Here is an 11,929-nt window from a genome sequence, read left to right as displayed (position 1 = left end):
AGGGACCTGGTTCCACCACTTGGGAGGGGCAAGAGATGCCGAATTTCCAACAAGCCCCATGAAGAGGCCTCGGCTGCTGGTCGGGGACCCCTGAGTACCAGAGCTCTGAGTGACCGGTAACATTCAATCTCTCAACCTAAGGGTGAATTTTCTTACTGTTCTTTCAATTCGACGTATACTATTTATGCTCTTTGGTACATACACTAGGTCTCATCATTTTTTTTGGAAATCTGGTGAAATGTCTCACCTTCTCCTAGAAGCTCTCCTTACCCTTCTCAGACCCTGCGGGGGATGAAGGTGTCCCCAGGCAGTTCCTCCAGGGGTTACAAACTCCAACACCTCTGGGGACCAGGCAAGTGACTTCCCCCACTGAGGCTGGCAGGAAGGACCCAAGCATGCCAGTTCTGAAGAGGTGATAATTAGTCACCTACAGGAATGTGGACTCTGGGCTATCAGATCTAGTTTTTTAAGACAAGCTAGAATGTTCAGACTTTTGTGTAAAATCTGATCCCCCACCTCCCGCCCCACCCCGTCATCCACGGGCTATAAGGGGTCTGTGTGCGGCCGAAGCTCTGACCCAGGCCGTGGTTGATCTAGTCACATGATCTCCAAACACCTGTGGGGTCCTCTGTTCAAGAGGCTCCTCTGTGGCCCGGATGATCCTGATATAGCAGTTACTCTGCGCCAGGCAGGGCTCTAAGTGCTTTACATGTTCTTAGCTCTTTGGGTATTTTTATTTGAATCCTTGCAAAAGTGCTCTGAAGCGAGGTGCTGGCTCCATTATACGCTTGAGAACACCTGAGTCTGGGAGCATTGCCTGAGGTTTCAAAGCTGGTAGGCGGTAAGGCTGGAGCTGGGAATGTCCGCCCAGAGACACGTTCTCAGGGTCTGCACAGAGTGAAACTCAAGCACTGTGCCAAGCTGACCGGCAGGTCTACAGAAAATGCACAATTCTTATTCCAACAAGCCTGTGACCTTGGGCAAGATACACAGCTTCCCTCTGGCTTCAGTTTTCACATCTGTAATATGGGCTTACAGACAGTGCCTGGGTCCTTGGGATGGAGCGAGGACTAAACCAGAGAAAGTAGGCTGTGTCTTCAGCCCAGCCCCTATATACAGTGCTCGCCAAATTGCTGCAAGTTTTGTTATTATGACTATTTGTTTTATTGATGATCATTTTTGTCTGATTTCCAAACGGTCCCTTCCGCCGCCTGTAGCAGCTATAATGGCTGGGTAGGGATCCCTGGGTGGCGCAGCAGTTTGACACCTGCCTTTGGCCCAGGGCGCGATCCTGGAGACCCGGGATCGAATCCCATGTCGGGCTCCCAGTGCATGGAGGCATGGAGCCTGCTTCTCCCTCTGCCTGTGTCTCTGCCTCTCTCTCTCTCTCTCTCTCTCTCTCTCTCTGTGTGTGTGACTATCATAAATAATTAAAAAGAAAAAAAGGATTCTTTAAAAATATATATATATATATATATAATGGCTGGGCACATTGGGATGCATTCCTTTGCATCCCCATCTGGAGTTTGGAAATCAATATACACACAGGGACACTGCTGGTTAAATGGTGGTGGAAAGAGGAAAGGGGAAAACCAGGGAGAAAGGGAGAGGCAACAGAGGAGCAGGAGGAAAGAACTGAAATCCCAGCAGATGTGTCGTTGGGTCTCCTAAGGCAGAAGGAGCCAGCGAACGTGGCTGAGTTCCCACTGGGAGTCAAGTCTCAGGCTGCCCAAGGGACACCGCCACATCTTGTCACATTCTGGAGGAGGAGGCATTATCCCCCACCTTTACAGGAGGGGAGCCCGAAGCTCAGGGTTCCCATCTCGCCCTGGGTGTTAGCACCCCCGTGTCTGCCTGGGACTGCTGGCTGCGTGGAAAAGGTTTGGGCAAGAGGCTCATCGCTGCTTCTCATCCTGTGTTCTTGAGAACTTCGAGCTTGCAGGAGGACCAAGCCACATCACCACATCACCCAGAAAGGACCTCGCCCACCATTGATAAAATTGCCTTTTGTTTTCGAAGTCCTTTGCTTTTACGTTAATCCCATTAATGTACTTATTCTACAAGATAGTCATAAAAGGAGACTTTTTCTTTTCTTATTTACCAAATAGTTTGCTTATCTCATGTAATCCACTCAGCAACACTCTCCTCCCCCCACTCTCCTTCTCAGTCTTGTAGCCTCTGGGGAATTGGAGCTTGCTGCTCCCCTCCATCCCTCACCCCCTCACCCCAACGTCAAACGGTTCCTTCCACTGCTGCAGTGGCCCATTTCTCCAAGTAAGAGCACTCTTGGGTAAAATATCTAGTTTTAGCTTTCTCCTAGCACAAAATTCAGAGACCACCAAAAAGTAGAAGAGGTAGCCTGTTTATACCTCGGGGGCATGGGAGGATCCTTCTTTAATATTGTGATTGTTTCTAGAAGGCTGTTTGTTTTTTTCTCGTTGGATTATAGGAATTGCTTATGTATGGTGGCTACTAATCCCTTTTCTGCTGAAGTGTTACCATTGTCTTCTTCCCATTTGTGGTCTGTTTGCTGAAGGGGAGTTTGAATAACAGTTCCCGATTCCCTGAAGTCCTATCTACCTAATCTTTTTTATGACTGTCCTCTTTGAGTCTTGTTTAGAAAATACTTCCTTTCTTGGAGGCCATCAGAATATCCTCAATGCTTTTTTCTAAAAGTTTTAAAACTGTGCTTTCCTTATTTACATATTTATGTGGATCTAGTTTTTGTAAGTGAAAGCTCAGAAGACTGGCTTTTTTTTTTTTTTTTCTCTCCTCTGGATACAAGTGGTCCTAGCATCTTCCATAGACCAGTTGTTCATCTCTCTGGTGGCCAGAGGCTGCTGCAGTCATAGAGCAGATTCCCAAACGTGCTTGGGTTTGATTGTGAGCTTTTTATTCTGCGTCACTGGTCAGTTTCTCTGTGCCAGTAACACTGCCATAATCCACATAGCTCTATAATAAATCTCAACATCTTCTGGGCAGCTTGCCCCACTTCATGCCTCTCCAGGAATGTCTTGGCTATTCTTGGGTTTTTGTTCTCCCATATAAATTTTAGAATCAGCTTGTCCAGTTCCTTGAAAAATCCATTTGGGATTTTGATTGGCAGCGAATAAAAACTATGGCTCAATGTGGGGATATTTAAGACCTCCAACATACTGTCTTCCTAGCTATGAATTGAAAATATTTCTCCATTTATTTATGACCTTTTTAATGATCTTCTCTAACACTGTATACTTTTCTCTATAAAAGCCTTCCACATTTAAAAAATCACTATCCTCAGATGCTTTGTACCTTTTTTTTATTGTCATCGCTATTATAGATGGAATCATTTTTCAAATTACATTTTTTGTTGTTGTTGCTTGTCGTTGGTGTATAGAAAATGTAATTAATTTTTTTCATTATTGACTTTATACCTAGGTACTTTGCTAAACTCTTACTAATCTTTATTAGTAGATTCTTTTGTATTTCCTATGTAAATAATGCTATCATCTGTAAATGATGACATGGCTTTGTTTTGCTTTTTTTTTTCAATCATTACATCTTTTATATCTTTTTCTTGCCTTGTTGCATTGGCTAGCGCCTTGGATGCAATAGTGGTAATAGAATGCATTCTTGTTTTCTCTCTAATTTCTAAGGAAAATATTCTAACTTACCACCATTAAAACTGATGATTTTGGTAGATACATTTACCTGTCCAGGAAACTCTTTCCCGTTTCTAGGCTGGTAAGTGTTTCTTGTTCAACTAATTGATTACAAATGTGTAATAAGTTTTTCAAATTCTTATTTCTTTACACCTTGGGATGGTTTGTTTACTTCAGTCTGCTAACCTAGTGAATATTTATCGACTTCTTTAAATATTAAATCACCTTTGCATTGTTAGGATTAAACCCAACTTAGTTCTCATGTATTATCTTTTTTATACATTGCCAGATTCCATTTGATTGTAGATGACACTTTTGCATTTGTGTTAATAAATGAGATTGATCTGTAATAGTTTATTTTCATACTGTCCCTTACTAGTAGGTTTTGATACCGAGTTATATTACCATCATTGAATGGAATGATGCTTATCTGAAAACACAGGAATGAGTTAGGTACTTTTTATTAATCTCTGCAAGATTTTCTGTAAGATCGGAATGAGCTTGAAAGTTTAGTTGCACTCCCTGTTTTGTTTTGTTTTTTAAATCTGGGACCTGTAATTAATTTTTCCTGTAGAAAGATAATTAACCTCTTATTCATTTTACAAATGGTTTGTAATTCTCTTTGAATCAATTTTGGAGTTATATTTTTCTAAGAATTCAAATTTTTGGCGTAAAGATTTTTATAACATTCTGCTAAATCTTTGTTGTGGCTATGCTTTTGATCCACTTACATTCCTTACATTGTTGTATGTGTGTGCTTTCATTTTTTTTTAAATCAGTCTACCAGAAGCAGCCTATTTTATTAATCCTTATTAATCTTTTCAAAGAACTAACATTTAGCCTTGCTGATCTGCTTTATTGGATTTTTTTTTTATTCCTAGTTCATTAATTTCTGTTCTTTATTGTCTCCTTTATACTTTCTTTGGGGAGTATTCTATTTTTCTTTCTAATACATACATTTTCAGCTTCTCTTCGTTCTAATATGATATTTAAGGTTACATATCTCCACTCAAAGTATCATTTTTCCTGCACATTGACATGTAATCATTTTGGCATTAGACAATTCTTAATTTAAAATTCACCAAAAAAATTCACATTACTCTTCTTTTATACATGGAAGGTTTTTTGGGTGGAGTGTTTTGTTTTGTTTTGTTCTGTTTTGTTTTGCTTTGCTTTGTTTGTTTTGTTTTGTTTTCAAGAGAGAGCACATGGGGATCCCAGAAACTAACTTATTTTTAAGAAAAAAAATGCAATGTTAAAGAAGGTCAATACATAATGATAAAGAAGTTCAATTCACCAGTAAGATGTAACATTGTAAAGTTGCATCCATTTTACAAAGTCTCAAAAATATAAAAAAAAAAAACTTGAAAATAACTACAGGGAGAAATGGACACATCTACCATAAAAGTTGAGGATTTCAGCACACCTTTTTTCGTTACTGATAAACAGACAAAGAAATTAGAAAAGACAGATTTGAATAAAAATTGTCTGGCTGTGACTCAGTGGATATATAGCTCCTCCAACAATTAAATAATGGTTATTCTTCCCAAGCATATATAGAAACTTTCATCTGTGTTTCGCAATTTCTTAGCCCTGGTTTTTATTTCTAATTTAATTGCATCATGCTCAGAAACAATGATTGAAATGTGTAGACTTTATTATGCCATAAAACATTTGTCATTAGATTTAAGACAATGTCCTACAGATATCACTCAGTCTATGATCACAATGGATTAAAAAAGTAGATACAGATCATGCAAAGACAAATGTTAATAATCTTTCTATGTTTGGAAATGTAAAAGCACACTTCAAAATAACTTATGAAGAGAGGCGCCTGGGTGGCTCAGTCGGTTAAGCGTCAGACTCTATTTCAGCTCTCAGGTCATGATAACAGGGTCCTGGGATTGAGCCCCATTTCGGGCTCCACACTCCGCACAGAGTCTGCTTAGGATTCTCTCCCTCTTCCTCTGCCCCTCCCCCACTCGTGCTCTCTCTATCTCTAAAATAAATAAAACCTTTTAAAAAACTAATAATAATTTAGTCTCATTGGTAGTGCTGATATAGGTCTTGGGGCTTAGGACAACCATGCCTTATAGTTATCCAATTTGCTTGCTTACTGTTTACCATTCCTTGCTTTGGCTCCATTTATTTACTTAGTTGCTTGCTTACATATTTATCATGGCCCTTGAAAGTGCCCTTATTTCCAATGAGCTGATCAATACATTAAGATGTATGTTTGCTGTAATTTTGCCAGGCTCTAATTGAGATTAGAGAGTCCTGCAGACAGAGTGCCATACTGCCAAAGTGGTATACTCTGCAGTCCTCACTATATTTTCCGAAAGTAGAAGTTATTGGCCCTAAAAGATAAGCCAAGATACATGGGCATCAGGGAGTACTGACCGGGCAAGCCCGTCATACGTGCCCATGTACACATGAGTATTTTCCAAACAGCTGTGGGTAAACTATGTGTTGAAGGAAGTATATACACTCCTTCCTTCATCTGTTTCTGAAATCATATTTTTTTAAAATTATTATCTTACTTGGGTCAATGAATATTCACTATGTATAAAATGGCAAGGGTGTGAGAACCATAAAGATTTTAGAGATAGTCACATCCCTTCAATGTGAATAGTGCTTATCTCTACACGTTGGGCGTGGGGGTGATATGTATTGGCTTCTATCAGTTTTTGCTATCTCTTGAGCTTCTACTGTGGGTCTGTACAAGTTTCACGATTATAGGGAAACAGTTGTTTTACAAAGGGGTTTTCATACTTCAAAGAGTTGGAAACCACTATTTTGAATGGCGATGGAGAGCACTAGAGCAAGAAAAGCAAATTCGAAGGTGGGTATATGGGGCCAGGCCTGTGATGGGAATGAGAAAGTGGGCCAGGTGGGTTTCGAGTGACGGGACAGTGGAGGCCAGATGAAATGGAAGCAGATGCTAGTCAGCTCCAGCCCGATTTTGCCCTCTAAAAATGTAGGCCTCATGTTGCCAGATCTTTTGGTTAAGTGAAAATAGATACCTATATTTGTTATTTGAAATCTTTACAGAGTTTTGAATGCTGGCAACTAATTTTTAAAAAAATATTTAAACATGGTGCAGTTCAAGTCAACCATCTGTGTAGATTAGATATGGCTCCTGGGTGGCCCCCCTATATCCTGTTTTAGGACCTGGGCTCCTTATCGCTTTCACCTCTACTTGCGAACTCTACAGTCACTAAGATCAAGTCCAGCCCTGAAATATTTCTGAAATAGGAGGACCGTACCAAACAATTTCCTCCTTTAGTTCAGATTATTGGCAGCCTCTCCATCCACCAGTTTCAATCACACCGAAAGAGTCACCAAGTTCGTGTATCCAACCATCCATCCATCCATCCATCCATCCATGTATTCATTCAGACAACAGCAGTGTTGTGGACATCTCCTAGACATCACGTGCTATCCCAATAGTGGAGACAATAGGGAGCGAGACTAAGGCATACCCTTAAGGAACATATTACATTCTAGGGGAGGAAATAGGCAATTACAAGCAAATTACAGGCAGGGCGGGGGGTGCTATCCCAAACCAGGATAACGAGTAGTGTTGTGTGGAGAGAAGGTGAGGGGACAGCAGTGCTAGAAAGACCTTCACAGGTGGTGTCTGAATAAGGACCTGCTTGCTGAGAAAGGGCAGCTGTGCAAACGTGGAGGATGAACTTAGCTTCTAGGTAACAGACGGATAACAGGAAGTGCAAAGGCCCAGAGACAAGAATGGGATGATCTAGATTTGTTACGGGAAAACTGCTAATCCTCTTCCTGAGTACCCACACAATGCAGCCCTCCTCCCTGACTCCACTATCAAGTACTTTGTCCTGTGTTATCTCCTGAGGCTGTGGGCCGAGGCCAATCTCCGCTGGTCCATCCTCAGGTCTGGTTTCCAGGGAGAAGACAGACCTGCAGTTCTGGGTCTTCCACCCCCAGCTGAGACCAAGGGCAAGTTCTGGTCTTGACCCTCCTCTCTGATCTGCAGTGGCTATCTTCCTCTGAGAGGGGCCCACCTCCGCCAAGGGGCCTCCTTCCCACTCCTCCAGAGCAGAACCATTAAGCTCCTTTCTAATGTCATTTGATAAAAGTCCAAACTCTATTACCACCTTTGCCCAACCCTTCACCATGCACCTACCCTCCAGCGACAACCACTCCCCACCTTCCCAACCCCGCCCTTTCAGCCCACTCCCCAAACTCCCCAGGCCCTGCCCTGATATTTGACCTTTGTACACGTGCTGTGTTCTCTTAGAACAAACACCATCTCCCCTTTACTTCTAGCACCATCCCCGGTCACCTGGTCCATAGGATGGCCCCAACGCAGTGCATTTCCCATCTGCCTCACCGTGAGCCTCATTCCATTGCCTGCCTCATGTCTCATCTGTCTCCCATGGGCTTTTATCTGTTCCCCTGCAACAGTAAGCTCCTTGCCTGGCTCGCCTTCAAGCTCCTCTGTCCACATCCTGCCACCTTGTCTAACTGCTAATGCCACCTACAATTCTAGACCATTCAGTGCAGCTAATGCTTGTAGGGTGAACAGTTGTTGAATAAAATCCCTGGGCTGATCAGGGCACTCCAAATGGTCTGACTCTGAGCTAGGAGTCATCACAATTGACAGGAGATTTCTTCTTTCCAGCATCTTCTATATGCGTTTATCATGAGCATGGCATTGCCGGCATTGGTCCTAATCTATGCTCACTCCGTGGTTGTTCGGTGTAAACAGAACGCATGCATAGAGTGCTCACTACCTGTCAAGTGCCCCACCTGGAACGCAGCTACCCCTTGTTGTGCAGGTAGAATGAATGAATGCATGACATGAATGAATGAATGAACACTCCATAAAGCACTTTACACAGGTCATTAACTTTAATCTTTTTTTTAAAAAAGATTTTATTTATTTATTTATTTATTTATTTATTTATTTATTTGACAGATGGGGAAGAGAGAGAGAGAGAGAGAGAGAGCTAGGGAATTGGAAGAGAGAGAGGGAGAAGCAGACTCCCCGCTGAGCAGGGAGCCTGACATGGGACTCCATCCCAGCACTGTGGGATCACGACCTGGGTCAAAGGCAGACACTTAACTGACTGAGCCACCCAGGTGCCCCCATTAATGCTAATCTTTAAAAAACAACCTAAGAGATCGGTTCCCTGGTCAATTCCCATCTTACTGTCTTGGAAACATGAAGGCTGAAGGTGAGTACATGCTTTGCCTGAAGTTCACAAAGCTAGTAAGCGGCAGGGCTGGGATTTGAACCCACCACCATCTCATTTCATGGTCTAATCCATGTGCTGTTTCATGTGGTGGCCGTGAGCCACAGGTGGCTACTGAGGACTTGTCCAACTGTGGCTGGGCCAACTCTAGAGGTGCTATGAAGATAAAATACATTCCAGATCTCTGAGATGTAGTGTGAGAAAAAGAATGAAAACTATCTCATTAATGCTTTTTACATTAAATATATGCTGACATGAAGGTATTTAAGATATATTGGGTTAAATAAGATATATTATCAAAATTAATCTCACCTGTTTCTTTTTACTTTTTCAACGCAGCTACTAGACAAATGGAAATTGCACTGTGGCTCACGTTATGTTTTTATTGGACGACACCAGTCTCAGCTCTCAGCTGCTGCATTCTGGGGATTCAAATGCAAAAGCCTTCATCTTTAACATCGCCAATAAAAGGGGCGCCTGGGTGGCTCAGTGGTTGAGCATCTGGTCGTGATCCCAGGGTCCTGGGATTGAGTCCTGCATCAGGCTCCCCACAGGGAGCCTGCTTCCCCCTCTGCCTGTGTCTCTGCCTCTCTCTCTGTGTCTCTCAAGAATAAATAATTAAAAAAAAAAACAAAAACATTGCCAATAATGTACACAGGAGACTATCAGCCTACAACTCCGTTCTTTGGCCCACCCCCTGCCCCCTGGGGTTCTTTCTTCCACTGATTCAGTCAACCTCAGGGCCATTGCCTTGCTTTTTAGCTGACTGCTGTGAACAATTTTTTCCCTGGAGATGCCTCCTCCATGGTGAATGGGTTCTAAAGTCAGAACACGGGGCAAAAATTGCTCTAGGCAAAATTATCCATAGAAAGCCTTCAAAGCGGGCATGCCGTAGCTTGTCCCTAGTTTTGTTCACAGGGATATGTACCCACATGTGGATGACAGACTCAGTAATACACGGTGGAGAACAGTACATAGCAAAACCTGAGTTTATAGCATTTTCTCACCTACTGTCATTATTTTGATGAAGCATTTGTAAGTTGCAGATATTGTGACCTTTTACTTTTGACTCTTTCAGGATATAGTTCTCTCTCTCTCTCTTTTTTAAAAGACTTATTATATTTATTTAGTTAGTTATTTTTGAGAGAGGGAGAGAGACAGAGTGGACAGGGCAGAGGGGCAGAGGGAGGAGAGAGCAAATTTTTTTTTTTTAGATTTTATTTATTTACTCATGAAAGACAGAGAGAGAGAGAAGCAGAGACAGGCAGAGGGAGAAGCAGGCTCCATGCAGGGAGCCCAATGTGGGACTCGATCCCAGGACCCTGGAATCATTCCCTGAGCCGAAGGCAGATACTCAACCACTGAGCCACTCAGGTGTCCCAAGAGAGAAAATCTTAAATAGGCTCCATGCCCAGCACTGAACCCAACAAGGGACTTGATCCCATGACCCTGAGCTGAAATCAAGAGTTGGATGCTTAGCTGACTGAGCCACCCAGGCACCCCTCAGTATATATATATTTCTTTCATTTGATTCATTTTACTGCAATATTCACTTTATTGTGATAGTCTGGAACCAAACCTCCAGTATCTCTGAGGCATGGTTGTAAAGAAATCCTAAAAATATGGAAAGCTTCATGAATCTGTGTATCATCCCCATGCAGGGCCCATGCTCATCTTCTCTACATCGTTCTAATTTTTATATATATGCTGCCGAAGCAAGCACTCAGGATACATTTCTTAAGAACAAGTCCATTCTCTTATGTAATAGTTCATGAAATTCGGGAAAGTTAACATTTTGACAATACAAATATCTAATATGTATTCCATATTCAAATCTCCCCAGTAATGTCCTTCAGAGCAACTTTCCCCTGATCCAGGATGCAAAATGGCATTTCATACTGCATTTACTTGTCATGTGTCCCAGGTTTCCTCAGTCTGGAACAAATCCTCAACCTTCCTTCATCTCTCATGATATTGGCATTTTTGAAGATTATGGGATAGCTGTTTTCTAGAGTCCTCCCCTATCTGGGTATGCCTGACTGATTTCTCATATTAGATCTAAGTTTTAAAATGTTTTACAAGCATGCAGCATAAATGATACTGTGTCCTGCCCACTGCATCCCATCCCAACATTGTTCCCATCCTGCTGAGCGTATAACTGTGATCGCTGATTGAAGTGGGATCTCCTAGGTCTTCTCCCTTTTAATTATTAAGAAATCTCTGGTCTCCTTTTTTAATCGATAAGTAATCCGTAGCATGAGGCTCTGAGTGTAAGTATCCCGTTTCCGAATAATTTCACCCAGAGTTGTTTAGCATCTGTCACTGATTTTTGCCCTGAACCAATTTTTATTAGGATATCTGCAAATTATCTTTGAAGATGTAAAAAAAAGAGGGAGTGGGGTGCATGTGGCAGGAATACTGCAGAAGGGTTGAGCTTGTTTAAGATAAAGGCCTGGAAGATCTGGAAGATGTTACTCCATTTTATGCAAAATTTTTAATCTGCAAATTTGGTTTGGGAGGAAGGGACAAGTGGTCCCTGCCATTAGAACAGCATGTGATCACATTGGGGAGACAGTGCAGACAGAGCAGAGAGGACACACACACACACACACACACACACACACACGAAAGGAGAGGCAGGAAAATGCCAAGTGAGAGGTTCAGAGGGAAGCCAGCCGCCTGGAGGGCCTGCAGCCCGCAGTCTGAGGTTGCCCAGCTCACAGGCTCCATGTAGGGGAGAGTCCCCCATCTCCAGTGTCACGGGTTGATGGGTCCCAGCCAAATTCACCTGGTGAGATCCTAACCTTCAGTAGCTCAGAATGTGACCTATTTTGAGATAAGGTCTTGAAAGAAGAAAAAATCAAGTTAAAATGAGGTCATTAGGATAAGCCTTAATCCAATATGAATTTTGACCTTATAAAAGAAAGAAATTTGGACCTAGACTGCACACACAGAAGGAAGAAGATGTGAAGACGTAGGGAGAACATCATCAATAATCCAAGGAACACCGAGGTTTCCAGAAGCCTGGAGGGAGGCCTGGAACAGGTTCTCCCCAAC

General features: G+C 42.4%; 1 non-coding gene across 1 annotated transcript; it reads right to left on the bottom strand.

Annotated features, from left to right (window-relative positions):
* Positions 1 to 10,488: 10,488 nt before the first annotated feature.
* On the bottom strand, positions 10,489 to 10,595 carry LOC112658107 (U6 spliceosomal RNA). The gene has a single exon (XR_003135513.3). It is a non-coding gene; the product is annotated as a U6 spliceosomal RNA (small nuclear RNA).
* Positions 10,596 to 11,929: the final 1,334 nt, after the last annotated feature.

The sequence above is a fragment of the Canis lupus genome, chromosome 8 (assembly GCF_003254725.2).
Source record: "Canis lupus dingo isolate Sandy chromosome 8, ASM325472v2, whole genome shotgun sequence".
Lineage (NCBI taxonomy): Eukaryota > Metazoa > Chordata > Mammalia > Carnivora > Canidae > Canis > Canis lupus.
The sequence above is the reverse complement of the archived record's forward strand: the minus strand, read 5'-3'. Positions and strand labels throughout refer to the sequence as shown.